This window comes from Phascolarctos cinereus, unplaced genomic scaffold, assembly GCF_003287225.1.
Source record: "Phascolarctos cinereus isolate Bilbo 61053 unplaced genomic scaffold, phaCin_HiC Scaffold_5;HRSCAF=322, whole genome shotgun sequence".
Taxonomy (NCBI): Eukaryota; Metazoa; Chordata; class Mammalia; order Diprotodontia; family Phascolarctidae; genus Phascolarctos; species Phascolarctos cinereus.
Genome location: NW_027555958.1, coordinates 467,661,245 through 467,680,231, shown reverse-complemented (window position 1 = coordinate 467,680,231; position 18,987 = coordinate 467,661,245). Strand labels below are relative to the sequence as shown.

The following is an 18,987-nucleotide window of genomic DNA, read 5'->3' as shown; positions in this document are numbered from 1 at the left end:
TTTCTAAGTTTTTGTCAATGGTGATTAAGTTTATATTTAAAAAAGGTAGGCAGAAGGCTGGCTCCGATAGAAGTTTATTCTGAGGCACAGGTGAACAGCTGAGGAATCTACCGTGTTTGCCTGCCAGACCTTCTCTGTTTCCTCCCTGAGACCCGTCTTTTCCATGAAGCATCAGTAGGAGTTGAGGTCTAGTTAAAAGGAGACATTGGGCGCTAGACCCCTTCCAACTGCTGGAGGAGGGGCACTTGCCTGGATGTCTCTAGGACCTTAATGAAAACAAGCCAACCCTGGTGTGGGGGTGGCAGGAGCATGCAAATAGCCACCAACTCTAGAAATTGCTTTGTAAGTAAAAGTTTTAAAAGTCGGGGCAGCGTGGGACTGTAAGCCAGACCAAGGGCTGGCCATTATCCCTGCGGAAAGTGGGCGGTTTGCAGGTGGGGTGGGGCATGACGTGCATGTACGTGGTGTTTGTTATTCGGTGCGGTCTGCGTGTAGCCACATGAAATCCACCAGTCTTGGACGTGGAGTTTGTTTTTTGTTCACTATTTGGGAAATGGGTTCTTGAACTCCATCACAGCTTAAAAATCATCTCTGCAAGTCAGCATTGTGGCTCTATAGCCATTCTTTCAGATAATGTTATCAATGGACATTTTTATCAGGTTTGGGCTAGACTAGATGGCTACTAAGATCCCTTCCAAATCTCAGATTCTACGATTCAGTCACTGTTCTGTTTTCCAGCCTCTCTGTCTTTATCTTTTCAATAAGAACAGCAGGAGATATTTATCAGAGGCTTTGCTAAAATCTATGAAAGCTAGATCACTGAGATGGTAGAAGCAGCATAACGGGAAGCAGGATAATGAGTTTCACCCTTAAACTCCTCCAAACTGATCTAGAAAATGTACCAGATTTTGTCCTAATGGGAAAATCCAAGAAATAGTCCCAGTGAGATATTTTTCTTCCAGGCAAGATAAATGTAGGGATATGGACAGAGAGGTCTATGGACATGGGGTTCTAGGTCTGACTAGAAGGGTTCCATGCAGCATTCCAACCCAGGGAGAGAATGCGAGCCGTATTTGGAACTGGGGTTTTGTCTGTCTTTTCCAATGGGGGATGGGGGTGGGGGAGGGATAGAGAGAGAAGTGTTTGGGGATTCAAAATAACATAAATTTAATTTTAAACTCTCTATGTCTAGCCTTCCTTTGATCTAGTAGAGATCCTGGACAAAAAGAAAATGAGGTGAAAGCTTGCCATGGCCTGTGTTTGAGGAAGCCTCAGCTGGCTCTTTGCAGTTCCTGTTTTCTTTTTTAGAAACTCCCCAAAATCTAGGTCACTTGAGCTGAAGCTTTGGGAGGCCGAAATATTCAGAAAGAAAACTTCAGGCATGGGATGTAAATCTTGCTTGAATATGTCCAAGGCTTTGTATTCTGCCCCTGACACTTTCTAGATGAGTGATGATAGGCAAGTCACTTTACTTCCTAGACTCAGTTTTCACATCTGTAAAATGAGAATAGTAATTACTAACCTACAGTTCAAATCTGGTCTCAGACACTTAATAGCTGTGTGACCCTGGGCAAATCGTTGAACTTCTTAGGCCTAGTTTACACATCTGTAAAATTTGCAGCTAGTAGTGGATAGAGTGCCAGACTTGAAGCTAGGAACACCCATTATCCTGAGTTCAAATCTGGCTCCAGGCACTTCCTAGCTGTGTGACCCTGGGCAAGTCACTTAACCCTGTTTGCCTCAGTTTTCTCATCTGTAAAATGATCTGGAGAAGTAAATGGAAAACCCAGTATCTTTGCCAAGAAAACCCCCAAATGGGGTGACAGAGAATTAGACACGACTGAAAACCATTCAACAACAAAATGAGAATAATAACTAAGGTACCTGTACTTACCGTTCAAGTCTGGCCTCAGAAACTTATAAGCTGTGTGACCCTGGGCAAATCACTTAATCTCTTAGACTCAGTTTACCCAATCTGTAAAATGTGAATGGATAATACCTGTAGTATCTCCTTAATCTAGCCTCAGACACTTACTAGCTATGTGACTTTGTTTGCCTCGGTTTCCTCATCTGTAAAATGAGGACAATAATAGCACTTACATTTAAACATTGTTTTGAGGCTCAAATGGCGTAGCAAGTGAATGGGGCTTTGCAAACCTTTAGGGGTTCTCTAAATGCTAGCCATTATTGTAACTTCCAGCTCTAAATCTACGGTGCTATGAATTTGGCTTCAGTCATGTAAGCCTTGCTGTTTTGGCCTTTCCTTTTCATTTCTCAACTGTCAAATATCTTGGGGTTTGAAATTCTAGAGCCTACAATTACTGTGCACTGATGTCAGCTCAGGGAGCGGGCTGAGAGTAAAGGAATTTTCGCTTTTGAGCTCTTATCTGTCATCCTATTCTGTTTCTATGCACGTCTATTGAAAGATCACACATCTCTCTCTTATCTGACTTGGGAGATTGGGTACAACTGTCAAACTAAGATGATGGCACTAAAATCGCCACAAGTGGGACATCTTTAGATCATGGCATCTCCAACAAAGCAAGGCATGGAAGGAAAGCCAATTTTCCCAATGCAGTTTTGGTTATCCAAAACAAGACAAAACCCCACATGTGCTTCAACAATGCAAAACCAAAATGAATGAGTGGTTTGCATCTAATTCCAAAGAACAGGAAGAGCTAAAGGTCAAAATGGCCCCGATTTGTTTGTTTGAAGAATGTGCTCACCACACTTCTCAAGACTTTACCAAATTACAGTCCAGCCCTAAAAGACTTTTTCCCTTGGGACTCAACACTCTGCTACCTCCTGGCCAACTGCTGCCCAATCCTTTTTGTGGTTGTTTAGTTGTTCGGTCACGTTCCACTCTTTGTGACCCCATGGACTTTGTCCATGGAGTTTTCTTGGCAAAGATACTGGAGTGGTTTTCCATTTCCTTCTCCAGTGTGTCCCCACTTTACAGACAAGGAACTAAGGCAAACAGAGTGAAGTGACTTGCCCAGGATCATACAGCTAGGAAGTGTCTGAGACCAGATTTGAATTCACAAAGATGAGTCTTCCTGACTCCAGGCCTGGTACCCTATGCACTGAGCCATCTAGCTGCCCACAATATATTTACCTGTCCTCCAATTACTGGGCACCTCCTTTGTTTCCAGTTCTTTGCTACATAATAATAATGATAATGATAATGATGATGATGATGATGATGATGATGATAATGATGATAATGATAATAATACTTCTCGGACTCCATTGAAGGAGTGGGTTTTAAAAAACAACTGATCTCCTTGGGGTCTATGCCTACCAGTGGGATATCTGGGTCAAAAGGCATCAACACTTTAGTCGATTTCTTAGCAAAATTCCAGATCCCTTTAAAAACTCTATATATTTTGGAAAGATTTTCTGCAAACGTTGAAAGCAAGTAGGGTTTTCTGAGCAATGCTGAATTCACCAGAAATCTCTCTTCACCAGAGCCCCCTGTATCCCCTTGGCATTCCAGTCTACCAAGGCTTTTCCATCAAGTCAAACCCAACTCTTGCTTGTGAACTCATCTTGTTCTCCTGTTTCTAACACTAACTCCTCGTTTTGAACCTCTAGCCCTTGACAGATAATTTTATAAGTGATCACCTTTATGGCATGAGTCAGATGTACTGAGATATTTTGAGACAGCGAAAAGATACTAAAATAAAAGTCAGTTCTTATTGGGAGAGAGAAAAATGTCTGAAACGGAAGATAAAAGAAGCCTTGGGAGGAATCAAGTGATTACACTGTAGGAAAGGGGCCAACAACCATTGCTATAATGAACAAGGTGGCCGAAATTCTAGATGGTGAAAGGGGTTATAGGATCACAGATTTAGAGCTGGAAGGAACCTTAGAAACAGTGGAGACCAACGCTGTCATTTTATAGACACAGGAAAAGTCACTCAGGGTTACATAGCTCTTAAGTGTGTGAGGCAGGATTTGAACCCAGGTCTGCTTCACTCCAAGTCCAGGGCTTTAGCCACCTAGTCATATAGCTGTATCACCAGCAATCATCAGGACAATAGATTTATAGATAGATAAGATTTTGAAATGATAGGTAAGGTTGTATTTTGGTAATCAACTGTAAACATTTATCAATTGATTGATTGCTATATAAAACATGTTATAAAACACTGAAAATCTTCAAAGGCAATGGCTAAATGTCAATCCTTTGTTATAAATGAGGTAGGGAAAAGAATAATTGAAATTTCTACAGAGAATTCCATTTCACAGCCCTTGGCATCCAATGCCTGCTTTGACCAGAATAGGTAATCCTCTAACCCTAACCCTTTTTCCATGTCCATTAGTTTTTTCCCCCCTGCCTGCTCTAATTTAAAAAACTTTGATTAAGCACGTCATATGAGTGAACCACTGGGCTCAGTACTGAAGATATGGACAAACATGGAAACTAGTCCCTGCCCTCAAGGAGCCTGCATTCTACTGAAGAGTTTGAATCAAGTTGGAAGGTCCTTCTAGGTGGGTACATTGAGCAGGTGCTTCAGCAATACCAAGTGAATGAATGAACAATGATTGTTTCTGAGGGATGAAATACAGCTATGAGTGAAGTAAGGCTAAAGTCCAACCTAATGAGGCAACCAAAAGCAATCTTTTTTAAAGGGCAAACCAGGCATCACACAATGCATTAGTAACAACAGGAGTGGGAAATAACATGGCAGCCACTGGGTTAACAAGTGGTAAGCATAGAGATAGAGCTGGACTTATGATTTCATCAATGTGGGAGCTCCCAGGTTGGGAAATTCCCTCTGCCAGTACAGGTAGACACTGTGTCTCCAACTGTATGGTCTTCCAGAGTCACCTAGAAGACTTAGGATGCCTGGGATGACAAAGTCATTGTGGGACAGATACAGAATTTGGGTCTTTCTGCCTCCAAGGCTAGTTTTTTCTCCACTCAGCCTCAAGGCTTCTCCCATAAATGTCTCAGTTTAAAGACAGAAATAGGGATGAGACCTGTGATTTCCTTCATAAAGGAAATTCCCTCTACCAAGTTAGCAATCTTTCCTGCAATTTATAATCTAAAAACAGTTGCCTAGAGAGAGAGGTTGGATGTCTAGTCCAGGGTCACCCAACCATTATGTGACGGACAATGACACATTGTCATATCATTTTATACTACCAGCCCTTTGTATTTAGTTAGTATTTCATCCTTTCCACCATTTGTCAATGACATTGTCATGTCACGGGTAGAATGAAATACTAACTGTGCTTGGCAACCAGCCTTGCCTTGATCTTGAGTGGTTCAGATGTTCATGGAATTTCAGAGCTGGAAGAGACCTTAGAGAAACCAGTCTGTTCACTTAATACTTTATGTATATGTGTGTGTGTGTGTGTGTGTGTGTGTGTGTCTGTGTGTCTGTGTGTGTGTGTATACACACATATATATGTATATACATATATATTAAGTTTTATTGATAACTTTTGTTTTTTCATCAATTGATTCTGAATATACTGTATTCTTTCCCCTCTACTCCAGCGAATCTTCCCATTTAATAGAGCGAAAAGAAAAAACAAACCTGAACCAGTGGACATAGCCACCACCCCAAAGTTCTGTATGCATAATCTCTCACTGCCAAGAGGAAAGGCAGAAGGTATGCCTGCTCATCTCTCCTCCAGGGCTTATGACTGGGCTACACGATCATCCCGTGTTTCTACTGCGTGTTAGTATTCTATCTACATTATTGTAGGTATCATAGATATTGTTCTCCTTGTCCTGCTTACTTCACTTTCCATAATTTTTCCATGTCTTTCTTGGCTTCTCTGAGTTATATACCTCTATCATTACTTAGGTACAATAAAATTTTATCGTTTAGTCACGTCCAACTCTTTGTGACCTCATTTGGGGTTTTCTTGGCAAAGAAGATACTGGAGTGGTTATGCCATTTCTTTCTCCAGCTCATGTGACAGATGAGGAAACTGAGGCAAACAGGGTGAAATGATTTGCCCAGGGTCACATAGCTAGTAAGTATCTGAGGCCAGCTTTGAACTCATGAAGATGAGTCTTCTCACTCTTGGCCCAGCACTCCATGCACTGTGGTGCCCCCTAGCTGCCCTCGATTATATCGTTGTTGTTAAGCAATATATCAGGACTTTCTTTGCCACCATTGGCTTCCTCATTTTAAAGACCAGATAACAGACTCAGAGTGGTAACATTTTGTCTTCTCTCTTCCCAGATTGGCAACAATCTTTCTAAAGATAGCAGGTGGGTCTCATCTGTTAACTCTGGGGCACCTAGGATAGAGGGAATGTGGTTCTGTTCTTGCTGGTCCCCGGAGAGTGGGAGATTCTGGGGTGTCTGCATCTCTGCCAAGGACCACTGTTGGCGGCACCCCCAACTCAAGCAGAGGTCAGTTCCCCGTCTTGGGGAGAGTGAGAGGGATGAGGCCTGGACTTTGATTCTGCTGATGTGGGAAAATCCCAGATGACGATGTTGCCTCTATCAGCGAAGGCTGCCAATTTCTCTGTAAGCTATAGATGCAGAGTTGTCCGGGCACTGGGATGTTCAGGGTCCCACAGCCCATACATATCTATGCTACCTCTCTAAGGCTCCTATCAAACTGCCTGGGCCACAGTCACTCTGAAGTTATACCTGCCATGTCTAACTGCCTTTCTACATTGTCCCAAGGGCTACCAATAGGATTAACCATCAGTGATGGAGTTTTTCACTTTGTTGACACAAAAGTCTTTCTTTGAGTGGCTTTGCCTAGAAATAACCATGTGTTAAGAAGATGACAAATCCTATCACCGATGTTTAATCTTATTGGTAGCCCTTGGAACAATGGAGAATGGTTGCTAAGAAAAGAGAATGAAGACTGTCTTGCCTTTGTATTTCTATCCCCAGCATCTGGCTCATGATAATAAAATAACTGTTGATTGATTGACTTCAACTGAATTATGGGCTAAATTGGCACTCATTATTATCATTGTTACACATTTAGAGCTGGGAGGGACCTTAGAGATCACATGCAGCTCTGGGAGAGCTGCAGGGATGATGAGATCCTGAGGTGGGTGGCCCTGGGTACACTGAGTAGTCTTGTGCCATGTGGCTACACTGGATGGTAGAGATAGGAGGTGCAAGATTGGTAGTCTTCACAGAGGAAGAAGGTTGTCCTCTTATGGGGAGGAAAAAGCCTCCCTACCTCTCAAGGTTGGTGCCTTGGGACAAAGCCCTGGTTGCCCTGTGCTGATTACAAATTTGAGTCTAAGAAAAAGATAAGGGCTGTGATCTAGCTATCATCCATCCATCTGTCTTTCTGTCTGTCTGTCTGTCTCTCTCTCTTTATCTATCTCTATATGTATGTAATTCTACAAGGTAGGGTTATTCCAGCTGACCGTGACCTCAAACCCTACCTGGTCAAGGACAATAGCAAATATTGCCATTTTTTTCTTGTCTTCCTGGAGAGTGGTCCCAGAAACCATGGGTGATAGAGAAGGAAGAACCTTTGGGTAAACTTATTGATGCACCATTCTGGGCCTCAGTTTCCTCTCTATAGGCTGAGGAGGTTAGGCTAGACTGCCCAAAAGGCCCCTTACGTGTCAACATTTATGATGCTATGATATGGTCCAGAATGAGACAATTGATACAACTATGTGACGCCTCCAGATAAAGGCTACAGGTGAGACATGTATCATGGCTCTCCCTTCTCTCCCCCCTCCCATTGGCTCCTCTGCTTCTCATTGTCATCTTCATCATCACAGTCAGCATTCAGATAGAGTCTGCTGTGTGCTAGACCCTGTGTAAGGCATTTTTCTAATATTTGATGTTCACAACAACCCTGATATGTAGGTACTGTCATTATCCCCATTTTACAAAGAAGGAAACTGAGGTAGGCAGCGGTTAGGTGACTTGCCCAGGGTCACTAAGTGACCAAGGCTGGATTTGAATTTAGGTCTTCCTGACTCCAGACCCAGCGCTGTGTCCCCCATGGCACCTCGATGTCTATGTCGAGCTTGTGTTTGATGAAAGACAATGTTGGTTTTGCCACAGGGTTTCTTTTGAGAAGCTGGAGAACACAGTGGGAAGAGCATTGGACCTGAGTGTGAATCCCGGCCCTGCTTCTGAAGATTTGTACATCTTTGGACAGGTCACCTAACATGGGCCTCAGTTTCCTCACATGAAAATGACAGGCATGAACATGATGGCCTAAAGCTACAAACCTATGCTCCACCCACTCAGCTTTAGAAGAGGAAGGAAGGCTACAAGCAGTTCCCATGTGCCCAGCACTGTGCTAAGGGATGTAGTTTGACTAAAGCTAGTCCTTCTCCAGAGTCATCCAAGGGTGTTGCAGTTAGCCTTTTTTCTGCTATAGATGCCTCCTGTTTGCAAGGAAGATGTCTGTGGGTTTCATCATAGAGTAGTTGGCTTAGGACCCTCCCCAAACTAGAGGCACCAGGAGGAGCTCAGCCACAGGGGAAGGGCGCTGGGGATGGAGGAAGGCTCCTCCAATAATGTCTAAAGGCCAAAGAGGTGAAGGGGATGTTGCAGGGTGAGGAGACCTCAGATGCCAGGAGAAACTCTAGAGTGAGACTACAGCTGAAGGTATGGTGTTGGAGGTCCAGAAGGGATGGTAATAACATGGCCCAAAGTCAAAGAACAAGAAAAAAAGAACTCAATGGGACCTCGTTCAAGAATGAGATAGAAAATAAGATTCAAGACACCTTGGGGCTGGGTATTATAAGTAAAACATGACCTAAACAAGATGGCAGCCATCCCCATGACTACCACAAGATGGAGTAGAAGCTTTCTGCCATCAGTATGATTACATTTAATTCTAATGGAATGCACGGTTCCTGAGGGAAGGGATGATTTTATTTTTGTCCGTATCCCCAACACCTAGCACAGAATCAGCCACATTTTGAGCACTTAACGGACGCTTTATGACTGAATAAATGCACACATGAGTGAAATGATGTATACCAAATGAATGAAAGTCCAATGTCCTCAATTCTGTGAATTGTGATCTGTCTTAAAATGTTTATATTGGGGACCGCAAGTTTTTCTCTTCCCTGGTGGGCAGCAGTGCTAGGTTTGTGCTTGACTCGCCATCTGAGCTCTGTGCCCTACTCAGGTTATGGAAGGGTGCAACTGTGGTTGATTTGCATAATCTTGCCCAGTTTGTCCCAGAGGGCTGCAAAAGGGCCTAAAGGACAGTGGGGGATGGGGGCGGGGGGAAGAAGGGAATTGGAGGATGATTCAAGCTTTTAGACCTATGCAAAGCATTGAAAATGGGAGCTACACGGACCTAATGCTGGTGGAAAGAGATCATTAGAATCCAATTCTCCCTAACTCAACCTGCAGTGGAGGTGGAGACCCACGTAGATGAGAAGGGTTAGAGTGTTTCCCTTTTGCACAAGGTTTTTTGAAGCTAAAAGCTGGCTAGATTTGGAGGATGTGGAGTAATCTGGGGTACCTGCCCTGTTTGACACTGCAAATTGTTTTCAAGTATTAAAATATTTTAAGGCTAGATACAAGAAGGCCAGTTGTGTTCTGCCAAGACAAGAGAGCCGTGGAGTTACCCAACCACCCCCTTAGTCTAGTTAAGTAAAAAAGCAGCTGGTAGTGTAGTGGAGAGAGTGCCAGACAAGTGAAGAAGACAAGACAAGAGTCAAGAAGACCTGAGTTCAAGTCTTCATTCATATCCTTACTAGCTATGGGACCCCGGACGAGTCAATCAACTCCTGCCTGCTTCAGCTTCGTCATCTGTAAAATGGGGATGATAACGGCACCTACATCCTGGGGTTGTTGTGAGGATTAAACTGCAATGATATTTTCAAAGCACTTTGCAAACTTGAAAGCACCATACAAATTGCTAACAATAGTAATTATAATAGCTCACATAAGAATTGTAAGGTTAACAAAGGTTAACTTGATACTTCATAACATTTCAGTGAAACATGTAATGTAAGAGCCATTATCACATTCAGGGGGCATGGTTGACCCGTGACTTCATTCATGTAGGGGCCTCGTGGAAATTCCCTCCACCAATTCAGATTGGCAACTCTCAGTAACGTATCATCTTAGAGAGATACCTGGGACACTGAGAGTTTAAGTAGTTTGCTCATGGTCACACAGCTGGTTTGAGTAAACAAAGGGAAGACTTGAGCTCAAGTCTGACCAACTCCAAGGCTAGCTCTTGATCTGCTGGCTACAGTGCAAAGAACAACAGATTTGGAGTCAAAGGACCTGGGTTTGAATTTGACCTCTGGGGCTTAGCACGTGTGTGACAAAGTCACTTAAACAAGTCACGTAACGTCCCTGGACCTCAGCTTCCTTGTCTGTAAAAAATGAGTTGGTTGGACTGGACAGACAACGAGGTAGCTTCTAGCTCTAGCTCTCAGACCCTACGATCTCTCTGTGCCACCCTGTCTGTGTCCATTTTACAGATGAGGAAATTAAGACAGTCCCAAAGACCTCAGATGACCTGCTCAGGGTCATACAGCTAATAAGTATCAGTGTTGAGATTTGAATTCAAATCTCTACCACAGATAAAATGAATCTGATTTTGGAAAGAGGAAAAAAACAGCTCTTGATAAGGTCACACAGCAAGTCGTTGGCACAGGCAGGAATGTAATTTTGTTCAACTGAAACTTGGCCTGGACTGAGTCACACTTTTCCCAATCTTGTTCACAAGACCAAGAACACAAGTGTGTCCCTAGAAGAGGATTTCAGGATACCTAGAGAAGTATCTAACCTTCATAAGTGACGCCCTTCAAATTCCTGCCTCTCCGTTCAGATAGGTGAGCAGCCTGAGGTGCCTCAAAAGTCTGGAGGGACAGAATGAAAAACAGGGGGTCATAGAGATGAGAAAGTGGGCAGTGGAATCAGGAAGTCTTGGATTCAAGTCTCATTCCTGATAGATCTCGGCTGTATGACCCTGGGCAAGTCACTTGCTTTTTTTTTTTCCAGCATGTCAGGTAACTCTCTAAGACTATCTAGCTGGTCTGCATTGGTAGAGGGGGCTTTCTCCCTGGAAGTTCCCCATACCAATTAAATCATAGGTCAAGGGGGTTTTAAAAATTAGATTAGAATGTTTGGAGAATCCCAGAATTGGAAGGGACTGTAGAGACCAAAACCTATCTGGAAAAAAACAAACCAACCAACCCACTACCACCTCCCTGTGGGCATCCTACACGTCACAAGCGCTATGCTTCTTTATTTTTTCAATAAGGGTAGAATGGAAGAAAAATTAAAAATGTTCATTGAAAATAAGTTAAAAAAAAAACAAAAAAGCAGTATCCACCCCAGGTGGGGCAGGAGATGGGAGTGTAAAGGTAGCTCCTTTCCCTTGGGATGTTTCTAATCATCAGGAAGACTTTACAGGAAGCCTGAATTAGCATCTTTGCAACCTCCACAATCCTTGAATACATAGTCTAACAATATCAGCATATCATTCAGAAATGGGGTAACACTTCATTCATTTAGGCTCCACTAACTCATAATTTGTCATGATTAGTTCAGACTGGTCAGAAGATTACCTTGTATTATACCAAGGAAGGCAAAGGTCAAGTGACTTGCCCATCTCCTATGCAGTAACCCAAGTCTTGCTACTCAATGGGCTTTTCCAGCATGCCATGCAGTCTTCTCAAGGCACCATTAAGATTCCCCTTCTTGCTTCCCAGGTGTTTCTGCAGAGGTGCCCTCCTTGCCCACCAGCTCCAGTTCCATCTCTGTCAGCCCCACTTTGCTGGAGTCCCTATCCCAGACTTCCCCACCCTTTCACTGTGCCTGTTTATTACCGACCAGCTCTCCATATTAGACTTGTCCCCTCTCCCTAGATATTACTCTGCTTGTATTTTGTACTAGGGGCAACTAGCGGGGTGTAGTGAATAGAGGACAACCCAGGAGTCAGGAGGACCTGAATTCAAATCCAGCCTCAGACACTTACTAGCTGTGTGACCCTGGGCAAGTCACTTCATCTTGTTTGCCTCAGTTTCCTCATCTATAAAATGAGCTGGAAAGGGCAATCACAAACCACTCCAATGTCTCTGCCAAGAAAATCCCAAATGAGGTCATTTGGGACTAATCCACAAAACAATAACAAAAAGGTTTGTACTAACACATTGTTGCCCTCCTCCTCCTCCTAGAATGTAAGATTACATCTTTTATAAGGGTTTCATGTTTCTTTATATCCAAATGGGTGGGGGAGGGAATGGAAAAGCTTTTTTTTGTTGTTAATTTAAAAAATAAAATTGTATTTAAACAACAATGACAAAAAGAATGTAAGCCCCTTGAGGGCAGGGGCTACCTTGTTGCCTGCAGCCTGGTGAGTACTTAATAAATGCTTGTGCTTACCAGTGGGATGCTCCATATCCCCTCCTCATTGCCCATCTAGCACTTAGTAGACAGATGATCTTGAAGAGTCCTTTCTGTAGCTTCAAGAGTTGTGTTGTCGGCCAAACAATCCCCCCCACCTCCCTGAAGCCAGCCTAGTACTGCGGAAAAGTTCTAGACTGAGCTAGTTGGCCCCTGAAGGATGATGTGGACAAGTCTATCCCCAGTGGGTCCATCTTTGATGAATTGCTTGCTCAGAAGGATCTCCCACATCTGTGCTCTGCTGGCATAGTCTAAGGACACCTCCAATCACCTTGAGGCAGTAGAAGAGCTCTCGATCACTTAGAGACTCCTAACAGCAGCTGCTGAGGAGGATCCCTCTTTGTATGCTAACAGGGTCAAGCTGACCTCAAAGTCTTACTAGCTTGCCTACCATAGACATGTCTCTGACCTTTGCATGTAAAATGAGACCATGTGGCCTGGTCACTGCCTTCCAGGCAGCCATGTGCAAACCACACCCATCTCAATCCAAACATTTTGTTCTGAGAGCTGTGATTATTCCTACCATAGCCTCTGGAAAGGGTGCATCAATGCACTGACACACCATCCCAGTGAATTCTCCAGACAAAACCGCCCCTCCCTGGCCATCACCCCTTTCAACTTGTAGTATTTCCACTTTTGAAAGTGAACTCCTTGAGGGCAGGGACCAGACTATCTCTCCTTTGTATTTGAATCCCAAACACTAGTACAGTGCCTAGCCATAAGAAGTAGTTAACAAATTCTGAACAGCTTCCACCTCTCACAGTGTTGTGGTGAGGATCAAATAAGAAGTTACATAAAGCACTTTGCAAGCCTCAGATCCCTACACGTGTCAAATGTTGTTATTATTTGGAGCAGGCTGCTGATTTATCGGCTAAGAGGAAGCTTCCTTGGAACTCTTAGGGACAAAACTTCCTCTAGCAATGCAGATTGCCACCTACCTTGCCCCTTATTGTCTCGGGCATCTAAGTGGTACAGGGGAGAGTTTGGTAGACCTGAAGTCAAGAAGACCTGAGTTCAAATACAGTTTCAGACATTTATCAGTTGTATGACCCTGGGCAAGTCACTTTACCCTATTTGCCTCAGTTTCCTAATCTGTAAAATGATCTGGAGAAAGGAAATGGCAAACCACTCCATTGTCTCTGCCAAGAAAACCCCAAAGGGGGTCATGATGAGTCAGACACAACTGAAAAATCACTAAACAGAAACTACTACTCTCCCCTAGAACAAACAACTATTACATCCTTAGTTCTGGTGTAACCTCTGTACAGAATACAAAGATGGTAACCAAGGTCCCTGCCAAACTGGGACTTGAGTTTAAATCCCACCTTTCTCACCTACCACCTATATGGACCTTGGGCAAAATCACCTCATTTCTCTGACCCTCTGTTTCCCTACCTGGAACATGAGGGGATTGGATCAGACAGCTGACCTCTCCCGAGGCTGCCTTCCAGCCCTGCCTCTGCTGCCCTGGGAGCCTATTAAGAAGCAGAAGGAGAGTGTGTGATCATGCAGTAAACTGTGGGGAACAGACTCTGTTTTCTAACTTCCCTGGCACCGCTGAGGGCACCATCTTCCTTCTATTCACCCAGACTCACCACCAGGTGTCATCCTTGACTCTTCACTCTCTCTCATGCTTCGCCACCTTCAAATGAACTGCCAAGTCCTATAGATTCTATTTTTGGTGACTATTTTTGTAATTCCCTCACACATGCCTCCTTCTCCGCTCTGCACTGCCACTACCTGAACTATCACGACAGCCTGCTGGGGGGCTCCATACCTCCAGTCTCCCCCCACCCTCCTGTTACAGTCCATCCTCCAATCAGTTGCCAATTTGAATTCCCAAAGCAAGGTCAGCTGGCACCCCTTCCCCCAGGGGCTCTCTTTTATCTCAAGGTTCACACAGAACATCCCCTAAGCTCTTAATGACCTTCATTACCCGGCTTCTTCCTCCTTGCCCAGACTTCTTACATCTTACTCCTTTCTGGAGTTCTCTATGACCTAATGACACTCACCTCCATCTCCCTGGACTGGTCATTTTCAGAACTGTCTACTGAGCCTGGAATTCTAACCTTCCTGCCTTTTGCCTCTGGGGTTTCTTCATTTCTCAGTTAAAAAACCCCCTATATTCAGCAAGAATCCATTCCCAAACCCCCTTAATGTTATGCCTTCCCTCTGAAAATATTTCAAATTTATCCTCTAGACATCTTGTATGTACACAATTATATAGATGGTGAGCTCCTCGAGGTCAGAGAATGTTTTTGCCTTTGTTTGCCAGAGCTTACCACAATGCCAGGAACACACTAGACTTTTAATAAATGCTCACTGACTTTATTTATAGGAGAGAGCCATGAGCAATTAGTGCCTAGTGGGAAGGATACTTGGAAGCAGTGGGACATGGGTGATACCCTGAAAGAGAAATAGGGTCATAGATTCAGAGTTGGAAGGGCACTTAGAGGCCTTTAAGCTCATCCTTTTCATTTTACAGATGAGACAACTGAGGCACAGAGAAATTAAGTGACTTACGGGGAGTTCATGTAGCTTATGTCTAAGGTAGAATTAGAACTAAAGTTTTCCTGACTCCAAGTCCAACTGTCCACCCAAAATCTCTCAGATTGTTAAGCCGTCCAACAATATTTAGTTCACACCAGTTGTGAAAACTGACCCTAAGTGTGGGGTTCTTAACCTCTTTCGTGTGTGTGTGTGTGTGTGTGTGTGTGTGTGTGTGTATTACCAAGGAAACTTATTATATTAAAATAGTTTTATATACATGTTTATGTGTATATATGTATGTGTGTATGTGTGTATATATGTAGTACATATATACACACATACACACATACATATATATATTATGTAATATATAAAAATTTAAAATTCCGAGCCCCCAAGTTAAGAACCTTTATCGTAAGCAAACCTTCCACCAGCTGGCAGTGAACGGACTTCATGGGTATAATTCCCCTCGGGGCCTCTAGAGGGCAGCTTCCCCCTCCTTTGGCACCTCGCTCCATCAGCGGCTGCCATGAGCCCCAAGACGTGTCTGCGGCTCAGCGAACGCAGCCTTCCTAAAGCCTTCCGTCCCCAGGGCTTGGGCATCGGCCTGGTTTCAGACAACACCCTTGCATGGCCCGATTCACAGGGGGTGTTAGTAAACCTTCTCTGTTTGCTTTTTTGATCCTCTGCTCCCATCCCTTGCTTTCTTTGGCCAGCTTCCATCTCAATCCTGAGCGAGCCAGCCTCTGTTGCCATCTGGGGCTTAAGACGATTGAAATCTCAGGTGTTGCAAGGTCCAGCGTTACAGAGGCAGGGAGTGGCTGCAGCACTGTGAGTTGGGCTTGTCCGTCACCGGCCCAACAGGACTACCTCACCTCCCTTATCTCCCTTCTCCTTCTGCCCATCCCTGCTCTGGGGTTCTCACTAGCACATTTATTCATCATCCCCTTGGGCCCATCGAGGTGAACCTCCCTTGAAGTCTTCTCCCATAACACCCTTCACCCAGAAAGGACAAAGCTCATCTTTTCTATCATCTGGATAGCTCTGGAATTCCCCTGGCAAATCTCCTCAAAATAAGTAGAAAAAAGGAACGATTCCTTGCCAATTATTTTCTTATCTCAGACTTGCACATCCCATCACTCACCACCTTCTCTCACTACCTTCGAGATGTGTTTGCAGGGAATGCTGACGTATCATTAGACAGAGATAACCCTGGACCTGATGACTGTTGTGAAGGAGAAGAGAGAACCTGCACCAGAAAATCCAGTCCTGGTCTCTAGCTTATAACTGGGGAGACCAACTCTCTGCTCTTGAAACAATTGAAAGACACATTCCTGGGCATTCTGAGTTATATGGCTAGAATGTTGGCCTTGTCACCAGAAGATCTGACTCATCAGCCATAGGGGGATAGATCCAGAGATGGAGGGGACCTCAAGTGATCATCTAAGAGAAAAATGAGACCCAGAGATTAACTGACTTGCTTGAGGTCCTACAGATAGCAAGTCACAGAGGGAGATGTGAATGGCTCAAGGGCCCATGCCCTTTCCACTGTGCCATATTGTGGCTCCATTCTTGGAGGCATGTAAGCTAAGGCATCCAGAAGGCTCAGTCAAGACAACACAACATAGCATGGTTGGAAAGAATATTGGCTTTGGAGTCAGATGACCTGGGGGGAATCCTAGCTCACCCCTTAGTACCCATGTGCCCCCTTTGGGCAAGCAACCACTTCTCTGTAAAATGAAGGGGCAGAAGGGCCTGGGACAAGATGATCTCTAGGGTTCCTGCCAGCTTTCATGCTATGATCCTATGAATTTCCCACGACAATTAAATATATAAAAATTATATTATTAATTAATATTAATAATTAATATACAAAAATTATTAAATATTAAATATAGTCTCCTATGGAGCACCCCACCTTTATATATGACTCTATCTAATTTTAGTGGTTGCCAAGCACTTTATGTATACCATTGCATTTGAGCCTCCCAGCAGCCCTGGGAGTAGATCCTACAATTATCATGAATCCCATTTCACAGAGATAGAAAATGAGGCTGAGACTTGACCCTGCTCATACAATTCATAAATGGCAGTATCTGATCCTGTGTCTTTCTTCCTCTATGCTCATTCTACCCTCTAACCATCACGCTATGCTCACTCTCCTTCGTGGGACTTAGAGTAAAATAATCAGAAACAGTACCCGTCCCAACATGCCTAATATCACAAGATACACCGGATTCTAGGACCATGGATCCAGAGACCTTCTAATGTGCCCTTCCCCCCTCATTGACAAATGAGGAAACTGAGGCTCGAAGGGACTTCAATGACTTGTTCTAGAATACAGAGTCAGAGGCAGGATTTGAATCCATGTCCTCTGATTCCTGACTGAATCAGTGCTTTAAAGGATTAAAAACAAAAGGTTATTCAAGGTCTGAAGTGGAAGGCTATTACCAATGGACTGAGATTGTCAGTCATGGAATTACAGAGCCCCTCGGTCTCCCCACAAATGCTTTCTTAAGTAGTATTTTGCTGTGGGTCAAGTTTTAAGGATTTTTGTTTGATTGCTGGCCACTGACCCACAAGAAAAAGCTCAAGGGTTTCTTAAGTTGTTGTCTTTTGTAGAGAAACAAAAATAAATGAATCTCTCTTAAAAAGTCATTTTTTTCCCTTTTGGAGTACCAAGGGAAAGTGTACCCTTCATCTGCTTTTTAAACTTCAAACAAGGAGCCAGACTCTTCAGGAGATCTTCAGCCTTTTGTCAGGACTGCCTCCCCCAAATCAATCTTTGCTGCCTTGGCTCCTGGTGGGGAGGTGACCCAGGGCTCTTTGAGGCTCTGCTAGAAAAACACAAGCCCTGGCAGGCCTTGTTGATTTGGAGGGAAGCCAAGTCCATCCCTGGTGACAGATTGTGTTAGCGATCTCAGAGCCAGCCTAACAATATAAGGAGGCACTCATCTCCAGAAGGCTGGCTACTAGGCAACACAAGAAATAGAGAGAAATACAAAATTCAACAAGCCCCTTGGGCTGCTTGCAGCCCCTTTCCATTTCTGCAATAATAATGGAGCAGCATTCTGCGAGACAGAAGGGGGTTCTCAGTACAACATGGTTCTTAGGTCAATTACCTCTCACCTCCTTGGACTTCATTTAGTGTTCTCAGATGTAAAATGAGGTTCTCTGGGGTTGGACTCAATGATGATCTCCCTTGTAACTTTGGAGCTTTCTCTGCTCCCATGAACATTCATTGAATGATTGGTCTACCTCATGGGTGTCCAGTGAGCAATGGTGACATGTTAATGAGGGATCTGCACCAACCACGTCCATGGCGATTGAACGATGTGGTGGACACAGTGTTGGATTTGGACTCGGATGACCAAGGTCCACAGGCATGACCCTGGACAAGACACTCAACCTCTCTGGGCCTCAGTTTCCTCATCTATAAAATGAGGAAGTTGGAGTAGATGCCTGCTGAGTCTTTCCAGGTCTAAATCTGTGATCATAAGAGCTTGTGACTTTATCACTTTATGGGAAATCAGAGAACATAAAGAGTCTGTAGGATTATGCTCAGCAGTTTTGGCATCTGGGGTAGTATATGACACCATACATGCTCCCAAATAATTTTTTTAAAGACAAATTCAATTCAAAGGGAAGCCAGGTATGGCATGAATCTGTTGCTAGGAAGGCTGTGTCAAGCAGATAAAGAAGGCAGAGTTTTGTTCCATCAAGGACTTTACCTGGGTTGAAGTCAGCAAGGGGGAGGAGACACCTTCTCTTCACACTAAGACTCTGCAGCCAGAGAACTCTAAGTGGCCTTGGAGTACTCTTGGGCCAAGCTCTGGGCTCTTGCTCCTGACTGTGACCCTGAGAGTTGATGAATAAATACAAAGAGCTATGTTCTTTTTAAGAGACAAACCAAGGCCTTAAAGGAATTGGTCTCAGCAAGGGCCAGGGAGCAGAGCCCTTCAGTCATCTCACTGAACAGTGCTACTCATAGGCATAAGCATGAACATAATTACAACTTTATATGGCACTGTCATTGTGGAGGATGATAAAGGAGATAAATTCTCTAAAAAACCTGAAAGACCCTTCAATTCAAGTCAACCCTCAGATAACCATGTATAATATTTTTGCAAACCTTGAGTGATACAAATTCT

The 18,987-nt window shown here is 43.9% G+C and overlaps 1 protein-coding gene across 10 annotated transcripts in view; it reads right to left on the bottom strand.

Moving 5' to 3' along the window:
- Positions 1-18,987, bottom strand: part of SGIP1 (SH3GL interacting endocytic adaptor 1) — a 299,844-nt gene that overhangs the window by 264,547 nt on the left and 16,310 nt on the right. The gene's annotated exons all lie outside the window — the stretch shown is intronic.